The 24,529-nt window shown below is 42.7% G+C and overlaps 1 protein-coding gene across 1 annotated transcript in view; it reads right to left on the bottom strand.

Annotated features, from left to right (window-relative positions):
• The window catches only part of LYPD6B (LY6/PLAUR domain containing 6B), a 103,761-nt gene extending 79,927 nt beyond the window's left edge, over nt 1–23,834 (bottom strand). The window contains exon 1 of the mRNA XM_081314894.1: nt 23,737–23,834. The gene's annotated coding sequence lies outside the window, so the exon portion shown is untranslated. The remainder of the gene's footprint in view (nt 1–23,736) is intronic.
• Between the last annotated feature and the right edge of the window lie 695 nt (nt 23,835–24,529).

Genomic DNA, 24,529 nt, shown 5'->3' with positions numbered 1-24,529 from the left:
GGTGGCTCAGTGGGTTAGGATGCTGAGCTTGTCGATCAGAAGGTCAGCAGTTTGGCGGGTGAAATCCCGAGTGCCGCGTAGCAGAGTGAGCGCCTGTTACTCGTCCCAGCTTCTGCCAACCTAGCAGTTCGAAAGCACGTAAAAATGCAAGTAGAAAAATAGGGACCACTATGGTGGGAAGGTAACAGCGTTCCATGCGCCTTTGGCATCTAGTCATGCCGGCCACATGACCACGGAGACATCCTTGGACAAGCGCTGGCTCTTCGGCTTTGAAACAGAGATGAGCACCGGCCCCTAGAGTTGGAAACGACTAGCATGCATGTGCGGGGGAACCTTTACCTTTACCTTTTTATGTGTGCAATTGGGATTATTGGGTTACTGTTGGGGTTTCAGACATTGGCACTTGTTTTCTTCACCTATGAAAAATGGACAGAAGGAAGATTCCTTCAGATGAACATTATGAACATAAAAAGAAAGGGCTCATTATTATATTATGGCAAATATGTGATGTGATTGAACAACATGAACATGGTCATAGCAACTGTATAATAGGAGAAAATGTTGGAATGCCTGAATCTACAATATGAAATACATATAGTCCTGAACATATGACAATAATGGAATCCAAAATTTACATCAATTTAAGTCATGAGAGAAGTAAGTTGAGGCACCCTCATGATCAACCCAATTTTTATTTTCCCAGAGGTTGTAAAGTGAACACCGTAGCTGTGTAGCAAATGCTATAGTCGTAAAGCGAACATCATGATCATAAAGTGAGTCTCTTCATTCCTATGAATATTTTTTGCAGAAAACCAGCAAAACTCATCATAAATCACAGATATGGGGACCATGGGGCGTGTGTGTGTGTGTGTGTGTTTGTATGCAGTTGTCAGGCCTCTAGAATCAGATCATAAATACCTTTGGGGTGGGGTGGGGGTTTGTTATAAGTGAGTTTTGCTCCATTTTACAATATTTCTTGCCACAATTGTTAAGTGAATCACTGCAGTTGTAAAGTTAGTAACTCGGTTGTTAAGTGAATCTGGTTTCCCCACTGACTTTGCTTGTCAGAAGGTAGCAAAGGGGATCAAGTGACCCCAGAACACAGTAATGATCATAAATATGAACCAGTTGCCAAGCATCTGTATTTTGATCACATGTGACCATGGGGATGCTGCAAAAATTGTAATTATTTATTTATTTTATTTTATTTTAATCCCATTTATATCCCGCCCTTCTCCGAAGACTCAGGGTGGCTTACAATTTAAGCACAAACCAATGTGCTTAGCAATTATGAAAAAGTCCCTTTTTCACTGCTGTTGTAACTTTGAACAGTCACTAAATGAACTGTTGTAAGTCAAAAACTACCTGTATAGGTCAGGCCCCAACTCTGTTTGCCTTTAGGAAAGCCATTAAGTCCTGGATTTTCCCCTAGGCCAGGGGTGCCCAACCTTGGCAACATTAAGAGTTGTGGACTTCAGTTCCCGGAAGTCCCAAGCCAGCCTGGCTGGCTGAGGAATTCTGGGAGTTGAAGTCCACAAGTCTTAAAGTTGCCAAGGTTGGACACCCCTGCCTAGACTTTAGGGGCTATTTAGGAATAGGATTCTCTTTTAGTTTTGTTATGGTGCTTGTTCATCATTTATATTTTGTATTTTATATTTATATATTGTACATATTCTAATGTACATGGGGTTTTACTTCCAGATTTATTATACACTGCTCTGAGTCACATTGTTTGAGGTAAGCAGCCACAGAATGAATGAATGAATGAAGGAATGAATGAATGAATGAATGATGTTTGGATTAGTTTAGATCCCAATGATGAGGCCACCAGGGTGGAAGCCATTCCTTTAACAATCAGGGAAAGATGCTGAACTTTTGCAAGTAGATCTGAGGTAATGATATGGTTTTGGTTGGTCAGTCAGTCTGACCCCAATTTAAAAAAAGAGTAGTTGCTCATTTCGCAAACTCCTTGTACAATTGGAACATGGAATACGAGAAGACTGACAAAAGGAAAACTTGAAATCAAAGAAGAAATCCAGAGCGTGGAAATGAAATATGCTAAATGTCAATAGATCAAAATAGACCACTTTAACTGAGGTACTGTAATTACTGTACGCAATATAGTACTCAAAGCACGAGAGGCTATGAAATATAATATTCAAAAGGAACCACACTAAGTAAATTCTCAGCTATGAACAAATGAAAATAATAATATCTATTAGAATTAATGGAATAAGTGGAGATATGTATACACCCTTATTGTAAACACAAAGATGAAAGGCACCAAGCATTCTATAACCAATTGTAAAGGGTGCTAATTGCAATATTTGAAATATAGTACTAACCAAACCTGCAAGAGACAGATTAATAGACTTTTCCTAAGAGTATTCTTTGTTCTTTGTACATTATCCACACCAGTTTTGTTTTAAGCAATATCATCTCAGACCTGAATATCCCTGGATGAAGAACACTGGAATAAAATCAATTACATTATAGGAAACACAAGAGAAAGAAGTACAATCTAATCAATCAAAATATTTCCAGGCTGAAGCAAATATATGAGTTAGTTAGAATGGGACTACCAGATATGGATTGCAAAAGTTTGGATGATCACTAGATGAAAGCAAAGAGTTAGTGTTCTGCATCTTTTTCTTGCTATTTAGTGATGATCCAGTTGTTTGTAACCCACATCTGGAAGCTCTTAGAAACTAAAACGAGTGGTGTGCTACTAAGATTTCATCTGAAGAACGGTTTCCAGTCAGAATCCAGAATACTGTAAAGTAAAATCAATGGACATTTAATATACAGTAGCAGATATCATTCAGATAAAAAACAATGCAAACTCAAGGTCGAACATTTTGGCCATAATTCCAAAAAGTATGTTTGGAACAAAAACATCACTCCACATCACCAAAAGTATACCATACCCATGGCGGTGACAGCATTATGCTTTGGGGCTCTTTTCTTCAGCTGGAACTGAGGATTTAGTAAAAGTGGGGGGAATTATGAACAGTTCCAAATATCAGTCAATTTTGACAGAAAACCTTCAGGCCTCTGCTGAAATGTTGAAGAGGAAGAGGGTCTCACCTTTCAACACGACTACGGCTCAACGCATACCTCCAAATAAACAAAAGAAATGGCTTCTTCACCAGAAAAAAAAATCAAAGTTTTGGAATGGCCCAGCCACAGAGCCCAGACCTGAATCCAAGTGAAAATCTGTGGGCTGACCTGCACAGGAGATGCCCTTGCAATGTGATAAGATTTGGAGCACTTTTGCAAGGAAGAGTGGGCTAAGACTCCCCAGGCAAGATGTGCCAGGCTGATGGGCTCCTACCCAAAAGACTGAATGCTGTCATAAAATCAAAAGGTGCTTCGACGGAGCATTCATTTAAGGGTGTGCATACTTAAACACAGTCACGTTATTCTAGCTTCTTAATTGTTAATTTCCCCCCCTAAAAGATTTCAGTTTTGTTTTTCAATTGAATTTTACAGCTTATATGTTATATTAAAGGTGGAGAGAGAAAAAACCTGAGGTAATTTATCTTGGCCTGATTTTTTTACATGGCATTTTAATAAGGGTGTGCAGACTTTGTATATCCACTGTACATGAACTTCCTGCCCTTCTGACAATGAGTTAAGCAAGGCTCTGTGCCTCGCTTAAGGAACCTAAAGGAGCAGGCAGCCATGAGGCTGGTTGGTCCCCTGAGAGCCCTCCCTTCACCGTTATTACTAATTTTAAACATGATTTAATCATCCTTGCCTCTTTCTAAATTTTTTAAAAATTAATTTTTATAAGCCTGTTCTTATATTTTACCATTTTACTGTACAGTGGCCTAGAGCAGGGGTGTCAAATTCAATTTCATTGAGGGCCGCATCAGCATTGCGGTTGCCCTCAGGGGGCTGGGTGGGCGTGGCCTACTGGGTGGGCGTGGCTAGAGTGCATATGGCCTACTGGGTGGGCGTGGCCAGCTCTACATCGTTCGCATCAAGGGTGCCTATGGGGGCCTGGATAGGAGTGGGACAGATCTGAGGGTCTCTGGCAGAAGGAGGGTCTCTGGGCCAGGGCCAAGGCAGTGGGGGGCGTTCCCTCAATGTTTCCAGGATGGCTTCACGGGCCACATGAAACCACTTCGCGGGCCGGATCTGGCCCCTGGGCCTTGTGTTTGACATGTCTGGCCTAGAGTCTCTCTCTGAGGGAGATCGGCGGATGTAATATATACATATACATATACACATTTCTTTTAAAACTTTAAATGTAAGTTGCTGAGAATTGTTATGGAGTCAGGTGGCCCCAAAGTGAATTAATGATGACATAAATACATTCCATGCAAGAAATTATCTAGGTGGCTTTCAGTACAAGCTGTCATGATAATTAGGAAAAGATGGAAGAAGAAAGCCTTGAGCAACTAGAATGAATGACAGCTGAATGGTGATTTCAATATCAAGCAAAAAAGGACAAGAAGGCTATCTTAAGACGGAAGTGAAAGATGTTTTTAAGACCAGAGCAATCAAAGGAAAATTTACATCTAAAATAGGATTTGTCAACTCTTCTGAAAGAGTTCTGATAGAGGAAAATAAGATTAAGGAGAAAAGGAAAAACAACACTGAATTCTAATAAAAATGGCATCATGGAATGACAGAAACATTTATATAGGCACAATACATTCAGGAACAGTCTCCTCTAAGACAACAAACCAGTTGTCAACTATAAAAGTAGCAAGCATACATGAACATTGGATTGCAGATGAGACAGATAAAATAGCAATAGCACTTAGAGTTATACACCGCTTGGAAGCGCTTTATAGCCTGTCTAAGCGGTTTACAGAGTCAGCATATTGCCCCAAACAATCTGGGGTCCTCCATCCTCGGAAGGATGGAAGGCTGAGTCAACCCTGAGCAGGGGAGAATTGAACTGCCAAACTGCAGGCAGCCAGCAGTCAGCAGAAATAGCCAGCAGTACTGCATTCTAACTACTGCGCCACCACGGTTCACCTTTTTTTTGCCAATATACACAGTAGCAAGACTGTATAACTTAGAGATTAGAAAAAAAATAGTGTACCGGTAGTCCTCAACATATGATCACAATGATCACAGCCCAACATTTCTGTTGCTAAGCAAGACAATCCTTAAGTGAGTTTTACCCCCTTTTGTGACGTCTTGCCGTAGAGCCTTGGTGGAGCAGTGGGCTAATGCCTCCTTAAGTAACACCAGCTGCCTGCAATTATTGCAGGTTCGCATCCCACCAGGCTCAAGGTTGACTCAGCCTTCCATCCTTCCGAGGTAGGTAAAATGAGGACCCAGATTGTTGGGGGCAATAAGCTGACTTTGTAATAATGCCGCCTTGGGGGGGGGCAAAAGCCCTAATAAGCAGGCATATACATAGAATGAAGGCTATTGCTAAGCACATTTGATTTGTGCTTAGATTATAAGCCGCCCTGAGTCTTCGGAGAAGGGCGGGATATAAATGGGATTAAAATTAAAAAATAAATAAAATAAGTTGTTAATGATTCACTGAAGTTGTTAAATTAATAACATGGCTGTTAAATGAATCTGGTTTCCTTATTGACTTTGCTTCTCAGAAGGTTCCAAAAGATGATCACATGACCTCCCAAGATACTGCAACTGTTATAAAACCATGCCAGTTGCCAAACGTCTAAATTTTGATCACATGACCACAGGGATACTGCAATGATTCTAAATGTGAAAAACAGTCATGTCACTTTTTCCAGCGCCGTTGTAACTTTGAACGGTCACTAAATGGGATGGTTGTAAATTGAGGACTACCTGTATATACTTTACTGAGGAATCCTTGATGCATTCTGAGCTTGGTAGTTTGCATTCAGATGTTTCATTACCAACTAGGTAACACCAGCAGCATGGGTAATTATTAGTGTCTGCAAAGCAAACAACCGAGCGAACACCAAATCTCCACAGTTCAACCCTGAGCTATATAGAATCTCTTGTATTGGATACTTATACTGAAGCAGCAAAATATATGCAAATTATTGAAGAACTACACCATTACTCAGAAAAATAAAGAATTGTTTGTGTTTGTATGAAGACTAGAACCAGATATAGAAAGAGAAATGCTACAGAAAAGGTAAAGAGAGCAAATCTGATCAGTAATGTAAAACAGAGCAATAGTTTTATATTTGCTTTACGGACTACAGCAAAATCTTTAATTGTATAAATCAGAGGTGAAGAACCATGTCCCCTTTATGACTATGTATTCTGGAAGTTCGTCCACATGACTTAAAAAGGCCATCATTCCCCCACCCTGGCATAAATCATTCCAGAACATAGAACATATTAATCTTACCTAGGGTTACTAGATCCTGCCTGCAAATCTCCAGACAATTGCTAGGTAGAAAAAGAGAGAGACAAAGAAATTATTTGCTCCTTGACGTTATCTAAAAGTCACTTACATTTTTTCCATCAAGATCTGACAACCTTACTAGAAGTTACTGTAAGAACCGACTTTCAAGAAATAAATCAGCTCAGCATTGGAAAGAAAGGATAGTATTTAGTTAGTTGGCTAGCTAGCTAGCTAGCTGGAAAGTCTATATAGACACCCATCTCACAAAACATGAATCTGGGTGGCATATTATGCATCAAAACAATAAAAACCATATAACATTCATACGTAAATAAAAAAACAGGAAAACCCAAGATAGCAACAGTCACTTGACATGACACATCTATCTTGCCAGCTTCCCATGGGACCACCAGGGTTGATGGGAAAACATTTCAAGGGCTTGTCCCAAAGGTGCTTTTTTTCAAGAGGCAACTGTACTTTCCTGTTTCTCTTTAAAGATGATTCGCTTGTCATCCAAGAACCTAGTCTATTACTTTGCTTGATCACTGTCTTAAGTAATTACTAATCACAAATCAAGAAAGCTAGTTTGGCATAGTGACAGTGGGCTAGATAGATACCAGTAGACTGTAAATTCTAGTCTCTCCTTAGCCACAAAGATAGCTGGGTGACCTTAGGCCAGTTATCCTCTTTCAGCCCTACGAAGCAGGTAATGGCAAACTATCTTTGAAATGTTGTCAAGAAAACTGGAGGGATTTGTTCAAGGAGTTGCCAGGAGTCAACGCTAATTCAAACGCGCACGCGCACACACACACACACACACGTTGCTTCCTTTTGTCTTCTTCCAGGCATACAAGCACCTAACACATGCTCTGATTCTATTCTTCTACTACACAATACTTTAATAGGTGTTGTCTTTGCCCATCCCAATAATGCACGTTCTGACAATAAATCTCCTTTTTGCTATAAAATCTGTTCCCCGCTGTTCATTCTTCAAGTCAGATGCAGGAGCACTCACGTGCGGCACACACAGAACACTTCACTCTCCAACTCAGGTAAATAAATTAAAAAAAAGAGTGAGAATTGTGATAAAATGGTATTTTGGTTTTGGGGGAGAGAACCCCCAGTAAGTAGCCAGGAAACAAAACAAGGTGGGAGCTTTCCGCCAATGGGAAAATCTACCTGCCCCAGAGCTTTAAGGAAAACACTTGCGAAGTTGTCTTTGCGGCATTTCCTCTGGAGCACCAGCTGAGCCAAAAGTTTCAGCTTGCAAAGACTTCTGCAAGCTCCATAAAATGGCGTGGATAAGGAAGGGCTTTGCGAGTTTCAGCTGGCTCAGGCCTTGAGAGCAGTGGCGGGATTCAAATAGGTGAACAGCCGGTTCTCTGTGTGGATGCTGCTTCTGGAAGTCCATCCTGGGCCTGGGCAACAAAAAATTACGGTCGCTACCGGTTCTGCCGAAGTGGTGCGAACCTGTTGAATCCCACCACTGCTTGCGAGTGGAAGAAGCCTCTGTTTCCCCAGTGAAAATTAGATGAGCAAAATAGAAGGGCTAATTCTTGCAGTGGATGGATATATATAGCTGTAAGCAGGGCTTTTTTCCTCATAGAATGCTCAGAACGGCACCTTTTTTGGATGGAACCTTGTAGGGTAGGTAAGGCGGGTTGTATGACATGTGTGAGTTCCGGCACCTTTTTCTTTTACAAAAAAAGCACTTGAAAAAAAGTTTCCAATTTGGCGGAAATGGCAAAGATTTCAGTGTATCTGAAAGACCAATCGCAACAGAGATATATTGTGGAGTGGCGAAGATGGATTGATTATATCCAGAATAAATATGGGACTTAAAAGTTTCACTTAGCATTTGAATAAGTAGTGGATTTATATGATGTATAACTAGCTTGTAGTTATTTTATTAAGAGTTAAAGTGCGATAGAATTTAATATTTTATTGTTGTTTGCATATTTTAGATTATGTTTGTTTGTATTTTTATACCCTGTATTTAGCTCTGGGAAGTCGGGGAGGGGGGGAGGGGAGGGGAGAGTTGGGGAGGTTTGGGGAGAGGGGAGGGGGAGGGGAGGGGTTTTGTATTTAAAAATGTACCGTAAAACTTTTCAATAAAAAAAAAAAGCACTGGCTGTAAGTATTTTATATCTGGAATTGTGAGCATTAATGGGCTACAACGAATAAAGTAGATCGTTTAAAATAAAGTTACCTAAATAAAACTGCTAGTTGGCCATTCAGAAAAGCGTTGCAGTCACACTAACACCTGGAAACCTTCACTTTTGTGGTATAGCGACCCACTTCCTATTCAGGTGCAAATCTACGAATTGCCTAGGTAGGTGGTATGAGAGCAAACTAAACAGAGAAGATCTCTTTGTTATTCATCAGGTGATCAAATATTTGTTTCTGTCCATCCTGGAAGACTTTAAAATAGGTTTTATCAAAGTGTCAAATGCATTCTGATCAAGTCTAACGTCTACTTAACAGAAAACAGCCGTTTCTATGACAAATAGTCTTGCACGGTGTACACAGGCAAGATTTTGCAAGCCTGAACAGCAGGATGCAATGTGATGTCATGTGAATTAATTGCAGAAGTTGACTATAGATTTCAGGAATAGCATTTCTAAGAAAATACACATATCCCATACAGAAGGGTGCATCAGTATGTTAAAACTCACAGGTAGCCCTCGCTTACTGACTGACTCGTTTAGCGACAGTTCAAAACTGCAATGTGATAAAAACCCAACCCTGTAACCAATTCTCACATTAACAACTGTTGCGGCAACATCCTGCAGTAACACAATTGTCTTCTGAGCACTTTGCAACTAGCTTGCAAAAAAGCAAAGTTAGTGGAGAGTGTGAAAGTACAATCACACGAATCACTTAATGACTGTGGTGACTCACTTAACAACCAAATGGGAAGTGATGTCATAATGCCATCTGAGGCACATAATATTTCTACTTGGCAACCACAGCACTTGGCAATAGAGTTGTTGATCCCAATTATGGTTGCTAAGCAAGGACTACCTGTATTTAAACAAAATATATATTCATAAATAAGTAGCTTTGCATTACAGGTAATCCTTGAATTTTAACAGCAATTGTGCTATTGTTCATTAGGTGAGGCAACTGCCTATCACTTCTTGCAACTGAAATTGGGGTGGGGGGGAGAGCTGGCAGGAAGTTGCAAGTGACAGACTGGAGGCTTCCTGGATGGGGGAGGAAGGGCGGAAGAGTGTGGAGGAGGGTCAGGGAAGGTCTGCAAGAAGTCCAGTATGGGGAGGTACGCCAGGGCTGAGAGAGGGTCAGGGAGATATGCAAGAGTGTGAGGGGGTACATGAGAGACACTGGGCGGATCAGGGAGGGTGCGCAAAAATCTGGGTTGGGGAGGTTGTGAAAGGGTGTGTGAGGATACAAAAAGTGTGTGAAAGGTAGCATGCAGGGTGGGTATATGGGCCATGTAGGTCCGAGAGGGTGTAAAAGTGTGTGCAAGATGTGCTGGGCAGTTTGGGGAGGGTGCACAAGGATGTGCAGATGTGAATGAGGGTGGGGAGGTTGTGGGGAGGCACCATGTGAGTTGGGGAGAGTGTGCAAAAGGCGCTGCATAAGTAGGAGAGGGTATAAAGGGAAAGTTTTTAATTCTTTTTTTTTAAAAAAAAAATTAGTAACAAAAAGAAAAAAGAGCAAAGCACAAAAATAATGATGATGGTGGTACGTTGCCAAGGAGGAGGGAAAAACATTTTAAAAAATGATTTAACAAAGTGAAATATGGTAAAGGGTGTGAAGAGGTGCATGAGAGGTGCCCACATGGATTAGGGGCAATCAGGCAGGATATGCAAGGGTATGTGCAAGAGTTGCTGTGTAGGTCAATGAGGGTTCAAGAAGTATGTTGTGGGTCGGGGAGGGTGCAAGGAGGTACACAAGGATGCGAAAGTGCAAGCAGGTGCACAAATGGCCAACACATGGCACGAGTACCGAAGGACTGGAGAAGGTGCATGACTTAGTGGAGAACAGGCAGGGAAGGTTGCTAATGGTGATCACACTGTGGGCAGTGGCACCCAACCTCTTGGGCACCAGGGACTGGTTCCATGGAGAAAGGTTTTACCACGGACCGGAGAGGGCGTGGTTTCGCATGCTGCCTGCATCCCGTTGATGGGGCTTCGCTTGTTTGCGTGGCCCAGTGCTGGTCCAGCTTAGAGTGATCACCAACTGAATGGTTGTAGATTGAGAATAACCGTAAATAGAAATGATAATGAAAGCAATTCCAGATTTTCTGTTACTGTTTACTATGCTTTTCCAACTGGAGTAGGATTAATGCTGAATATACACATGCAGAACAGAGTCTTAAGATGCATATTTATCGCAATTATTAGGAGGAAAAAAAAGCAGATTCTCAATGAAGAGGGATATAGTAGATGAGAACTGAATATTTGTGTTCTGCTGTAGAATTAATTCATAATGTACCACACTACTATACGCTGGACATGCGTGCATAGATAATAAAAAGCACACAAAACACAAATGATGTAGTTGCCCATGAAAATTCAAATTACAGATGAATATGTATGCAACATAATTAGCTTCGATTTAATTTTTTATTGTAGGGAAAATTGAGTTGGGAAGCATTGTTATTACGCTGTTGTTTTGTCCAAAAATAATTTTCTGCTAGTGGATTACAAACATATCTAAAGAATTTTAAAAAAATAAATAAAGACTACAATAATAAATATCACAAGCTATATAAAAATGTGAAAAGCAATGTTTCATTTATGATCAGAATCATAGCTATGTGGGCAACAGGAATGTTTGCCTTAGGACAGGGGTCGGCAACCTAAAAAAGAAAAAGAGCCACTGGGAACCGGTTCCATCACAAATTAAAAAAAGAGGGAGCCGCGTGCGTGTGTCCATGCATGCGCATGCGCAAAAAGGTTTTTTTGCGCATGCGCGGACGCACGCGGCTGCCATTTTTTAAAAAATGAGATGGAACCGGTTCCCGGTTGCCCGATGGCGACGGCCCGTCTGCAAAGCTGCCGCTTTCGGCAGCTTTGCAGACGGGCCGTGGCAGCTTCCTCAAAGAGCGGCGCCCCTGCCCATTCCGAGAGGTGCGCGCGCACCTCTCCGAACGACTGGAGTTGCGCGCGCACCTCCCCAAACCTTTGGGGAGGTGCGCGCGTACCTCCGTGCGAAGGGGCAAACGGCGCCGCTCTTTGAGGAAGCTGCCGAAAGCGGCAGCTTCCTGAAAGAGCGGCACCGCTGCCCGTTCGCGCGGAGGTACGCGCGCACCTCCCCAAAGGTTTGGGGAGGTGCGCGCGCACCTCCGGTCGTTCGGAGAGGTGCGCGCGCACCACTCGGAATGGGCAGGGGCGCCGCTCTTTCTGGAAGCTGCCGCGGCCCGTCTGCTAAGCTGCCGCTTTCGGCAGCTTCCTGAAAGAGCGGCACCGCTGCCCGTTCGCGCGGAGGTACGCGCGCACCTCCCCAAAGGTTTGGGGAGGTGCGCGCGCACCTCCGGTCGTTCGGAGAGGTGCGCGCGCACCTCTCGGAATGGGCAGGGGCGCCGCTCTTTCAGGAAGCTGCCGCGGCCCGTCTGCTAAGCTGCCGCTTTCGGCAGCTTCACAGACGGGCCGCGGCAGCTTCCTGAAAGAGCGGCACCGCTGCCCGTTCGCGCGGAGGTACGCGCGCACCTCCCCAAAGGTTTGGGGAGGTGCGCGCGCACCTCCGGTCGTTCGGAGAGGTGCGCGCGCACCTCTCGGAATGGGCAGGGGCGCCGCTCTTTCCGGAAGCTGCCGCGGCCCGTCTGCTAAGCTGCCGCTTTCGGCAGCTTCCTGAAAGAGCGGCACCGCTGCCCGTTCGCGCGGAGGTACGCGCGCACCTCCCCAAAGGTTTGGGGAGGTGCGCGCGCACCTCCGGTCGTTCGGAGAGGTGCGCGCGCACCTCTCGGAATGGGCAGGGGCGCCGCTCTTTCAGGAAGCTGCCGCGGCCCGTCTGCTAAGCTGCCGCTTTCGGCAGCTTCACAGACGGGCCGCGGCAGCTTCCTGAAAGAGCGGCACCGCTGCCCGTTCGCGCGGAGGTACGCGCGCACCTCTCCAAAGGTTTGGGGAGGTGCGCGCGCACCTCCGCCCATTCGGGGAGGTGCGCGCGCACCTCTCCAAACGGGCGGTGCCACTCTCCATTTGGAGAGGTGCGCGCGCACCACTGCCCGTTGGAAGAGGTGCGCGCGCACCGGGCGGCTGGGAGCCGCAAGAGACGGCTCAAAGAGCCGCATGCGGCTCCGGAGCCGCAGGTTGCCGACCTGTGCCTTAGGACATCAATCCTAAGAGAGCCTTGGTGGAGCAGTGGGCTAATGCCTCCTTAAGTAACACCAGCTGCCTGCAATTAGTGCAGGTTCGCATCCCACCAGGCTCAAGGTTGACTCAGCCTTCCATCCTTCCGAGGTAGGCAAAATGAGGACCCAGATTGTTGGGGGCAATGAAGCTGACTTTGTAATAATGCCGCTTGGGGGGGGTGTGAAAGCCCTAATAAGCAGGCATATACATAGAATGAAGGCTACTGCTAAGCTTGTAAGCTGCCCTCAGTCTTCGGAGAAGGGCGGGATATAAATGGAATAAAATAAATAAATAAATAAATAAATAAATAAATAAATAAATAAATAATCCATAAATGGTGCCCTGCCATTGAGAAAGACCTCTCTCTCCCTTGAAGGCATCTGTTTAACTTCATTTGGTTGCCATGCCTCAAGGAGAACTTTCAAAGAGACTGAAGTGTTCAGGCTTGGGGGTGGGTGGGTGGGTGGGATATACAGTAAACCTATGACCTCAACTGAGACAACCAAACCAAAAGGGTATATCCTTATATCTACAGTCACTAAAGTCTAAAAGATTTTTTTTTAAAAAAAATTACACTTTTCTCCCCTCTTTTTGCAAAGGTCATCTCAAAGGGTTATCAAGGCAGTTCTGGTCCAAAATCAGGCACAAAGCTCCAGAAAATGAACTGTATCCAAAACCGAGGGTTCCTTGGTGCTCTCTGAGCTTGGCTGTTTTCTTGCAGACATTTCATTACCCAAACTAGGTAACATCATCAGTGCCAGTTTGGGTAATGAAACACGTGCAAGAAAACAAGAGAGCTCAGAGAGCACCAGGGACCCCTTATTTCAACTCTGAGCTGCAAATATTCTCCTTTATTGATATCCAAAAGTGCCTACATTGGTTAGCAACCATTCTTATTCAAGAACATGGCTATTAAAAGCGATCCTCTTATTTCTATTACTTTTTAGTCTAAGTGAAGTTTCTTCAGGATTGGCCTGATTACTGTACTCCCTTTTTCAAAGAGGTTCTTCTTTTTGGGCAAAAAGGAATTATCCTCATATTTTGAGTTGCATGATACATTATACACGTTATGTAATTTACCAGAAACACTCTATAATTGTAAACAGGACCCCTACCATTTTACAAAATTCTTTGTTTCTCTCTGCTCTCTCTCTTATGAATCTACAAGCCTGGGTCCTAACATTATGCCTGGTTGTTTCAGGAAAGGGCAGATGTGCCATTTAATCTTGTAATGACTGGGTGTACAGCTGATTCTCAACTTACCGCCATTTGTTTAGCGACAATTCAAAATGACTCACAACAAGTCCTTGCATGTATGACTGTTGCAGCCTCCTCAGGATCACATAATCAAAATTCAGGCATTTAGCCATCAGCAAATATTTACAATAGTTGCAGCACCTGGGGTCATGTGATCATCATTTGGAACCTTTCCAGCCAGCTTCCAATGGGAGAACTTGGATTCACTTAACAACTGCATGATTCACTTAATAATGCAGTGATTTTATTAACAACCGTGGCAAAAAAAATTGTAAAATCAGGGACAACTTACTTAAGAACTGCCTTGCTAGGCAATAGAAATTCTGGTCCCAGTTCTGATGGCAAATGGAAAAATCCACCAGTAATCAACACTCAGATCAGTACTGATTATCTCCAAGGTCAACTTCAGACCAACAATCAAGTAAGCAATACCCCAATCAAGAAACACAACGAGCTCTTAGTAAACAGCCCAAAGAATGCCTAAGACCACCCCGACCCACCCCCACAAGCAAGACATCAGAATATTAAACCAATAGCAAACAGCACTGCTTACTAGCACTGATGATGTTACCTAGTTAGGGTGATGAAACGTCTGCCAGGAAACAAGCAAGCTCAGAGAGCACCAAGGTCCCCACATCAGAGATATTTTACTGAAGGAGGAAAAGCAGAAACTTTCCAATGTCATGTTGAGATTATTTGGATGTTGCCCTTGAAAGGGTCAAACCCAAAATCTTTGTGACTGCTCTCACAGTCTGTACACAGTCTGTTCACCTGTGGTCTTTATTTCTGAGGTTTTGATCAACTTTGTTTACAAATAATTGTTTAAATAAATGCATTCCAAGAAGCTGCTAGGGCAAATGTGTATAACTTATGTTGACATGAAGGATACAGCAGATGTTCTATGGCAGGGGTCTTCAAACTTGGCAACTTTAAGACTTGTGGACTTCAACTCTTAGAATTCCTCAGCCAGCTCTGGCTGGCTGAGGAATTTTGGGAGTTGAAGTCCACAAGTTTTAAAGTTGCCAAGTTTAAAGACCCCTGTTCTATGGCATGTTGAGAGCCACATTCTGTAAGTGGGCAGAGCTGTGACTGAATTTTGTGGGGCTCCAAAGGGCTTTACGGGGAAGAAGAGCACCTAGAGCAGGGGTGTCAAACTGCTGGCCCGTGGGCTGGATGCGTCATGCTGAAACCACGCCCACCCGATTACCGGCAATGGGGGGAAAAAGTCACGATACGTCACGACACGTCACGTGACATTGCGAGTTTGACACCCCTGATAGAGCATCTGCAATGTTTAAGGCATTCATTTTGCTCCTTAAATACCAACAAAATTTTCCCAAAAGGGAGGCTGAACTGTTTAATTCTACCTATTCTGGGGTGCTGCTGAAGGAATATTGTTGGGCTGTATGCAATCCAGCTTTGATGACATTTTTTGCACCTCTTTTGTTTAAAGTTTCATTCATGAATTTATGGTCAAAGAGCAAAGTAACATTCAGGATTAAACTCTTCTCAGATAGATGTGAAAGATCTGTCTAGAAAGATCAAGGAAAGTAGAAACAGGAATGAATATATTTTACTCATTTTATATTCCTTGTGTAACAATATTATAAAATTTGCTTGATTAGCAATGTTTTAAGTCCCTGAAACTGAGAACAATCCAACTAAGGTGATAAAGGAACATTTCAGTCCATGTGACATTCAAAAGCAACCCAGATGAATTTCCAGTGTTAACTATATTTGGATTGCTCTGTATTATTACTATTTATTACTATTACTATACTAAGTCTCCATATCAAATCTCTTTATACCTCCCTTTGCCATCAAATCATTATGCTTAATATTTTCTGAACAAAGAGACTAAACCAACTTTAAGCAACGTATTTGTATTTTGCCTTGCTTAAAAGCCATTGCCCCTATTTACAATCATATATGAAATGGGAACCAATCATCAAATGAAATGCCCTGATTCACTGTACAAAAACATAACAGTTGTATGAAGATCGCAGTGCTTCCAGAAATATGAGGTTATTGTTGTGACTCAGGGCCAGCCTGTGGGTCCGGCAGCCGGCTCAGATGTCTCGGATGACTCGGATGAGGGGGAGGAGGAGTGTGTGGAAGACGAACCGGCTGATGATGGTTTGGAGGCTTCGCAGAGCCCCCAGCCGGGGCCCTCTTCTCAGCTGCGTGAGCCCGATAGTGCGGAGGATGATGACCCACAGCTGGCCCTGTTCAAGGACGCCCGACGCAGGAGGCAGTCGAGCAGGAACAAACAGAGAAAGGCTGTGGGACTCCTCGGGAGGAGGCACAGGGAGGCCACGCCCTGATCTCTAAATAAAAGGAGTGTTTGGGGAAGGGCTGGTTGCTGAAAGCAACCCTTCCGTTTGAGGATTCAAGTTCCAGTGTTTTTGTTTCTTGTTCTGTTGTTTGAGTAATAAATCTTGGCAGACGCTTTTCAGCCTCAGACGCTCTCCAGTCTCTACTGTTTGAACAGGGGTTTGCCTTATTGCAAGGCCGGTAGCAGGCTGGTTCAGAACAGTTATGCAGCTAATGTATCTTTGCCAAAATGTTATCACTGAGGTTTTGCACAAATTAGGATTCATTTCAGTGTGTGTGTGCAATCAGTTGTATAGTAACATATATCAGGGAAGCCAGATACAAACCAATTCGTTGAGCAGAATTATAATCTGCTAAATAAGTAACCACCCCAATCTTTTTAAAATTTAATATTGACAAGAACTAGACATTTATAGTTATAAATAACTTTAAAATGAAAAGCTGCACCAGAATCACACACACACACACACACACACACGGTGCACATTGATCAAATAGGCCTCAGACAGTTCAACACATAGTGACAGGATGTATGATGCAAACAGGAACAGCATACATTGAATGGCACAACCAAATGATTGGCATTGTGTGCACAGAGTATGGACTACACCTTCCCATGTCAGATGGAGATCTCATAGAAAGTCATGGAGTACAAGAGAGCTAATATCCCATGGGACTTCCAGATCCAGATGGAGAGGCAGATATTGGTCAATTAAACAGACATTATGGTGGTAGACCAGGATCAGAAGATAGCAGTGGTGATAGATGTAGTGGTGCCAAGTGACAGCAACCTCAGGAGCAACATTAATTCAATTGATCATGGCAAGCTGTGGAATATCCTTAGAGAAATGGGAATATTGGATCATCTCGTTGTCCTCATGCAACACCTCTCACAAAGGACAGAAGTGAAGGAGAGTTCATTCCAGAGAAGGTCTATGTACTTGCTAAGAGTTAACACTGATATGACGGTACATGATCAAATCAAATATTTGACAGGGCACTACAATCTGATTTAAGCAAACAGACACTTAGCATTTATTCAAGACTCAGCCCAGCCAAGACTCAATAAAACCATTTATGGGGCTTTTACTACATGCCTGCATTTCAATTGGCATTTCTACCTCGGTTTGTTTATTTGGTTTTGTGTTTTTTTGCTTAGTCAAAGTGCTGCATTGCAACCTTTGATCTGACAAGGCCCTAAAAAGTGGTGCTGTTTCACAAAGAGGTAATATTAATTACATACCCAGGTACAAGGGCTACACCCAAGAGATAAACTACAGATGCACTTCTAATGAAGGGAGGGATTCAAATAGCTACTTTTAGCACATAGTAAAGTTTTGTTTTAATAACTCTTCACTTTGTCTTTTTTTCAGACACATATATATTCCCTATCATATTTTCTAAAGCACCAGGTTCAATGGCAGATTTCCATGTGGCATAGGAAAGAAGATATGTGGAAATGCATAGTTTTGGGATCCTGGCCAAGTATATTATGAACTGAACCAAAACAAAAGCATGAGATTGCACAATCATATTTCCTTGTGGAAATCAACAAGAAACCCATTTTCTGAAGGACTGATTTTGAGATAAATATTTCTCCAGTACTCCATAAGATAATGTATCTTCCCACATCCAGATATTACTTTACTAGTCTATCATAACTGATTTATAGTTTGCCTTCAGGATTTTTGTTTCAGAATATAATGATCCTCTTAATAAGTGTATGAGTCACTTTCAAATGCAGAGACCAGCCGCCCCTTTCTACAGGTCTAAATTTATGTTAGTCTGAACGTTCAATCCAAAACATCTGATAAAGCTGGTCCCTTCCAGGTTTTCATACTCCCAGAAGGAATGTTAGCATTTCCTTTTCATTAACTGGGAAGATTTACATCTCATCTGTCACTTTGAAGTAACTCCTGTTTTGATGTATGCACAACAGATGCTACTGTAGAGTATTTAAAAATATCACTAAGGGAACTTATTCTGCCAACACATTTGTCTTAAAAGATGGTAAAAATAACCAAGTCAAAAACCATACGTTTCAGGAATCTAGTCAAGATGTATCATAAACTGGTATGACTTTGTTTTGTTTTTAATTACAACGGACAACTTATTTAGTTTTATTGTAAACCGTGATTAGTATGCATAAATCAGCCAATTCCAGAAGACTTTCTTCTTTCCTGAGCCATCCTTTGACAGGCCACTATTTGCTTCTGCTACAAAGAAGAGGGAGTCAAGCTGTTCTCCAAAGCACCTGAAAGCAGGACAAGAAGCAACGGATGGAAACTAGTCAAGGAGAGAAGCAACCTAGAACTAAGGAGAAACTTCCTGACAGTTAGAACAATTAACCAGTGGAACAACCTGCCTCCAGAGGTGATGAATGCTCCAACACTGGAGGTTCTTAAGAAGAGATTGGACAGCCATTTGCCTGAAATGGTATAAGGTTTCCTGCCTGAGCAGGGGGTTGGACTAGATGACCTCCAACTACTACTTCTTCTTCTTCTTCTTCTTCTTCTTCTTCTTCTTCTTCTTCTTCTTCTTCTTCTTCTTCTTCTTCTTCTTCATTATTATTATTATTATTATTATTATTATTATTATTATTATTATTATTATTATTATTATTATTATTATTATTATTATTATTATTATTACTTTTTGTCCACTGAAGTAAAAAAAATCCCTGCTAATTGGAAGTGTGAGGGGAACATGAACATACACAAATCTGAACTTCTGCCAATTATATTTAATTCCATTTTTAAATGATCCAGCTTATTTCAAATACTGTATTATTATCAGGTGGAGGCCTTTATTCAAACATGGGATCTGAGGCAATTGCTTCCTTATTAAAAAAAACAAAAAACCCAGCCACTTTGGTCTAGTGGTTAAGACTGTGAGTTCAAGTCCCACCTTAGCCATGAAAGGCAACTCGGTTACTTTGGGCCAGTCACTCTCACTTGGCTAACCCACATCACAGGGTTGTTGTTGTTGTTGTTGTGGGGAAAATAGGAAGAGGAAGCGGTGCTGGATATGTTTGCCACCTTGAGTTATTTGTAAAAATAATAGTGATATACAAATTAAATAAATATTCTTCTACTTGGAAAAATATGTGAGTTTTTCCAATATCAGATAAAATTGGTAAGAGAAGGCAAAAAGGATAACAGATTGGAAAGGATCCACTTATTCCTGCTGTCAATTTCCTCAGAGATTCAGTGGAATACCCAGTACGGTTCATTAAATACATCAAAATGTCTTTTTTTAGTCATTGGCACTAAAATAAATAAATAAGGCTTTGTGGAGGAAGAGGGAAACCATTTTTTTTTGTGTACATCCTTCAGCACTGAATTGAACAGAAGTATAATTTACATTGTTTTTACTTTATGTTTCAAATAGGCAAATAAAATAGGATTTTCTTTTCTTTTTTTTTGGAGCAGGGGAAGGGCTTTAAGTCTAAATTTGCTTTCTCATCCCAGACCAGTATTTGGCTAAGAGACTGAGTAAATCAGATTCTTTACTTAATCTTGGAAATTTCAGACTCCATTTATGGAAACCTTTTCAGGAAAGTTCTGGAGTTACAGCATAATCCCTAGGAATGCTCTGACCCAGGCCCATAATAGTATCATTTCTTTAACCAGGGAGAACCCAGAACAAAATCTTACTTTCGGTTCTGTAAGATCACCGCCTGTATACAGGACATGAAGTTCTTAAAAAAAAACAGGCTGGGGCATTTCATAATTTAATTAACTAGCTTTTTGAGAACCAGAATTATTCTCTTGCACCAGAAAATGTGTGCCAAACAATTTTAAAAAGCAGTTCCAGGCCAAACCTATAGCCATGACCAAGCTTTTAGGATATGTAGTTCAAGCCACATCTCAGTGCTGGAATCCATTCAAGCAGCACTAAGTACTATTAACCCTTCATAATCTTGATGTCAACGCTACTAACATTGGATATTCTTGCTTTGACAACAGATGGAAATGCAGCCATTTTTCTCTATTGCTTTTAGAATTAGTTGATACTGGGAGAGGGAATGTGGATGAGAATCCAGCTAGTCATAACAATAATAACTCAGCCTGGGAACCCAAGGTCATTGTGCCCAGAGTTGATAAGAGTTTTGGCGACTGGAGAGCTGGGGAGAAAGCTGGCACTTCAAGCTAATTGGGGAATGTGATTTATGACTGTTTATTGTAGGAGGGAATTGTGCTTTGTTACTTTGTATCCAGAGGAGGGGAATTTAGTTTTGGGTTTCAATTATGTAGTGCCAATACTTTGTTTCTCAAATAAAAGATTCTTTAAGGTAAACAATGCCTCGAAGTTCTTTTGTAGGGTTTCATCTGTCGGAACCATGACACTTGATGCAAGGCTTCTGGTAACATAGCTCAATATTGTCTTGATTTTTTTAGTTGCAGCATCCTGCTGCTTGCTCATGTTCTGTTGTAATCCATTAATATTCCTAGAATTGGGTTACCCAATATTCCTCCTAAAGAAGTAAGTCATGCAGTCAGAATTCTTATGACCCGTAAAGTAGTAAAATATCTTAGCAACAATCATTCATGCCTTCATCACATTCTGCTTGGACCAAGATAACATGTCCTACTTGGAGCTGCTTTCAAAGAAACTTCAACTGGTATAGACATGTGAAAGTAATTTCTTTTGAGGACTGATTACCTATATGAGTCAGGGGACAATGCAAAGTATTGGTTATCACCTATAAAAAAATTAAGCCTTTGGAAAAAAATTATTTTAATTTTAATTAATTTTAATTTTTAATTTTAATTCCATTTATATCCCGCCCTTCTCCGAAGACTCAGGGCGGCTTACAAGCTTAGCATTTGATCCCCTGCTGATTTTGTATGCGTGCCCATTGATCAGTCTATAATTTTAATGGTAGTTTATTTTAACAGTGAGAGATAGAACAACAACAAAAAAAATCCAGAAAAACACATTTCAAAAAAGTTAGGGTTTAAGGCTGACTCAGCCTTCCATCCTTCCAAGGTCAGTAAAATGACCCATATTGTTGGGGGGCAATAGGCTGACCACTTAGAGAGGGCTGTAAAGCACTGTGAAGCGATATATAACTCTATGTGCTTATTGCTATTGCTATTGCTATCTATCTATCTATCTATCTGTCTGTCTGTCTGTCTGTCTGTCTGTCTGTCTGTCTGTCTGTCTGTCTGTCTGTCCATCATCTATTTGTCTATGGCATTCCAAAATCAAAAGCACTGGAAAATCGTATAAGTAATATTTCTGGTTCACAATTTTTAACTATGAAAAAGAATAAAAGATCCAGAATATTTTTTTCAGTAGGTTTTTCTAAAACTAAAAGAAATAAAATGTTAGTTCGACATTATGAATCTAATTTCCTATTTTTCTTTATATTTATACAATTCCACAGTTTGGTAATATCTCATTAATTTTTAATGGTAGCCCTCAAAGCTAATTCCAGTAAAGTCTCTGGTAATAAGTGCAAACACATTCCATTTTGCCTTCACTGGAACTTTCTAAACAATCCACATTATTGGTGGTCTTTGAGTTGTCCTAATAGAATTTAGCAATTATTTAGAACTTGAATCCACCCTATTCAAATAAGATCCTGTTTGAAATATGGTTACCTTATTAATTAATTGGCCAGGCTCCTATACCTTTTCTAGACCTATACACACACAAGCATAATTCCATTCGTAGAGCTTTTCTGGAATGAAGCTGCAGTCATGGGATTAGCTTCACCTGTTGAATTCTAAGCTATTGTGCAAGGGTTAAATGCACTAGATGCTAAACTAAGCATTCCCTACACTGAACAGTCATAACCAACATTTCTCCACCACAATTAGCTAAGTTGCATCTCTTTTTAACAAATCCTTAGACAGATAAGACAACTATCACTTTCACATCATTGACTTAACACTGTAATTCTGGTTGTGTCCACACTGAGTCATTGTTTGCTTAACCACAGTACATCAAATAACTGGCTGCATTAATATGTGTTAAGTCAAAACCAAGTATCACATTAAATCTTGGTGTTGTATGAGCCTATTTTGTGAATATATGATACTAAACTAGATTTCTTCAATCTGATGTTCTCCAGACGGGCTGGCCTAACTGTACAGTTAAGGGGAAAATGGAACACGTCTAAGAGGGCACCAATTGAAGAATACTCTTGGTTGAACTAGGGATGAACTTTGCTCAAAACCAACATGAAGAAGACAAGTCTCATGTTATAGAAAAGTAAGTCTTTCCTGCCCCAATAGACCAAGGTAAAGCTACCTGGTATAGATGCCAGATGAAGAATTAGGAGGAACAAAGGAGGTGAGGACAGACACACAGTCGGTAGTCGAAATAATATTGACACACCTTCTCCACCCTGAAGATGGAATTAAATTCAATGGATGCATATTAAAAATTATTTCCAGCCCACTTTACAAGTCCACACGCTTCTCACACACATTCAGGATGAACCCAGCAGAAGGCACCAGGGTCACATCGGCTCTCCCTCACCACACCTAGCCTTTCTCCAATTAGCTACATGCTGCAGGCATGGGCCAGCCTTTCCCAAACTAGTTGCAAAAGGAGAGTTGGCGGGTGGGAGTGGAGGTCTGAGGCATCTGGAGAGCACTAAGTTAAGGGCAGCAGAACTGTGGAAGGGTACCAACTCTACTGAAGCTCTAATACTTTGGCCACCTAATGGGAAGAGAGGACTCCGAGGAAAAGTCCCTGATGTTGGGAAAGATTGAAGGCAAAAGAAGGAGACGGAAGACCAGGATGAGATGGTTAGTGTCATCAACACAGTGGGCATGAGTTTGGGCAGACTCAGGGAGACTGTGTGGAACAACCTGCCTCCAGAAGTGGTGGGTGCTCCAACACTGGACGTTTTTAAGAAGAGACTGGACAACCGTTTGTCTGAAATGGTATAGGGTTTCCTGCCTGAGCAGGGGGTCGGACTAGATGACCTCCAAGGTCCCTTGCAACTTTGTGGAGGAGAGAGGGACGTTGCATGTTGTGGTCCATGGGGTGGCAGAGAGTTGGGCACGACTTAGCAACTGAACAACAACCAACTCTACACCAGCTTAACTTTGGAAAAGGGAAGCCTGTTCAACCCCACATTTCTTGCCCGTGGAGACAAAATGCTGGGGGAAAAGCGGACCCAGGCAGTGGTTCCCTCCCGCCTCATCCTCTTCAACCGGAGATGCCAGAAGCCTCAACCTGGCACGTGCCTCCTGCCAAGCAGCTTCCGATCCCTCCTTGATGCATCAGCTCCCGAGAGGAACTTCATTAAAAGTTAGGATTCCCGCCCGTCTCAACAGTTTTGCAAGATTTTTTGGCTCCCGCCGCCCCGCCAGAGCCAACAAGGCTGGGGGAATACGGACCCCACACGATCAAGCTCGGGACGGCCGAGGGTTCCTTTTTTTCTTTCCCGGTCCGCGGAGCCCCAAGAGGCCCCGGTCCCGAAAGAGTTCGGGCGGACAACTTTCCTCGCGAGTTCGCGCCCAGCGTCCGCCCCCCCCCCCCACTCACCCGCGCTCGTTCCGCCGGCTGTCGACGCCTCTCCTCAGCCGAGGCAGCGCCTCAGAAACGCGGGACCCCGCAACCCTTCCGCCGCCAGGGAGGGCCGAGGCGGAGGGACTCGGAAGGCGCTTACGCCTCGCGCGCTGCTGGGGCGGGGTTTTACCTGGCCGGGAGTGAGTGAAACCTGCGAGGCGGCTCTCCTCCCTGGCGAAGAAATCCGCGCACTGGAAGAACGGTAGGGGGCACCCACCCACACTCCCCACCCTGTCCCCTGTCGAGCTCGTCCCGGTCCCAAACTTGAGCCGGCTCTTAAAAACTGTCTTGGCCGTGGTCTCTAAGCACGGCAGGAGAGAGAGAGAGAGAGAGAGGGAGGGAGGGAGGGAGGGAGAGGGAGGGAGGGAGGGAGGGAGGGAGGGAGGGAGAGGGAGGGAGGGAGGGAGGGAGGGAGAGAGAGAGAGAGAGAGAGAGAGAGAGAGAGAGAGGGAGGAAGGAAGGAGCTGGCTGGCATTACAAGACAGTGGAATTTACTCAAAGCCAGTGCTTTTTTTGTAAAAGAAAAAGGTGCCGGAACTCACACATATCATACAATGAGCCTTGCCTACCCTACAAGGTTCCATCCAAAAAAGGTGCCGGAACTCCGTTCTGAGCGTTCTATGAGAAAAAAAGCCCTGCTCAAAGCTAATAGCAAGGTTCAGACTAGCTCGGGAAGGTGGTCATTCCCCCAATTCTTTTTAGTTTTTTTCCTCCAGTAACTTCTGCCAAACCTGAACACGATTTGCCAGAAATGGGTCTACTGTAGTTA

Source organism: Vipera berus (genome assembly GCF_964194415.1).
Source record: "Vipera berus genome assembly, chromosome: 1".
In the NCBI taxonomy this organism is placed as follows: Eukaryota; Metazoa; Chordata; class Lepidosauria; order Squamata; family Viperidae; genus Vipera; species Vipera berus.
This window is presented reverse-complemented; position numbering and strand designations above follow the sequence as displayed.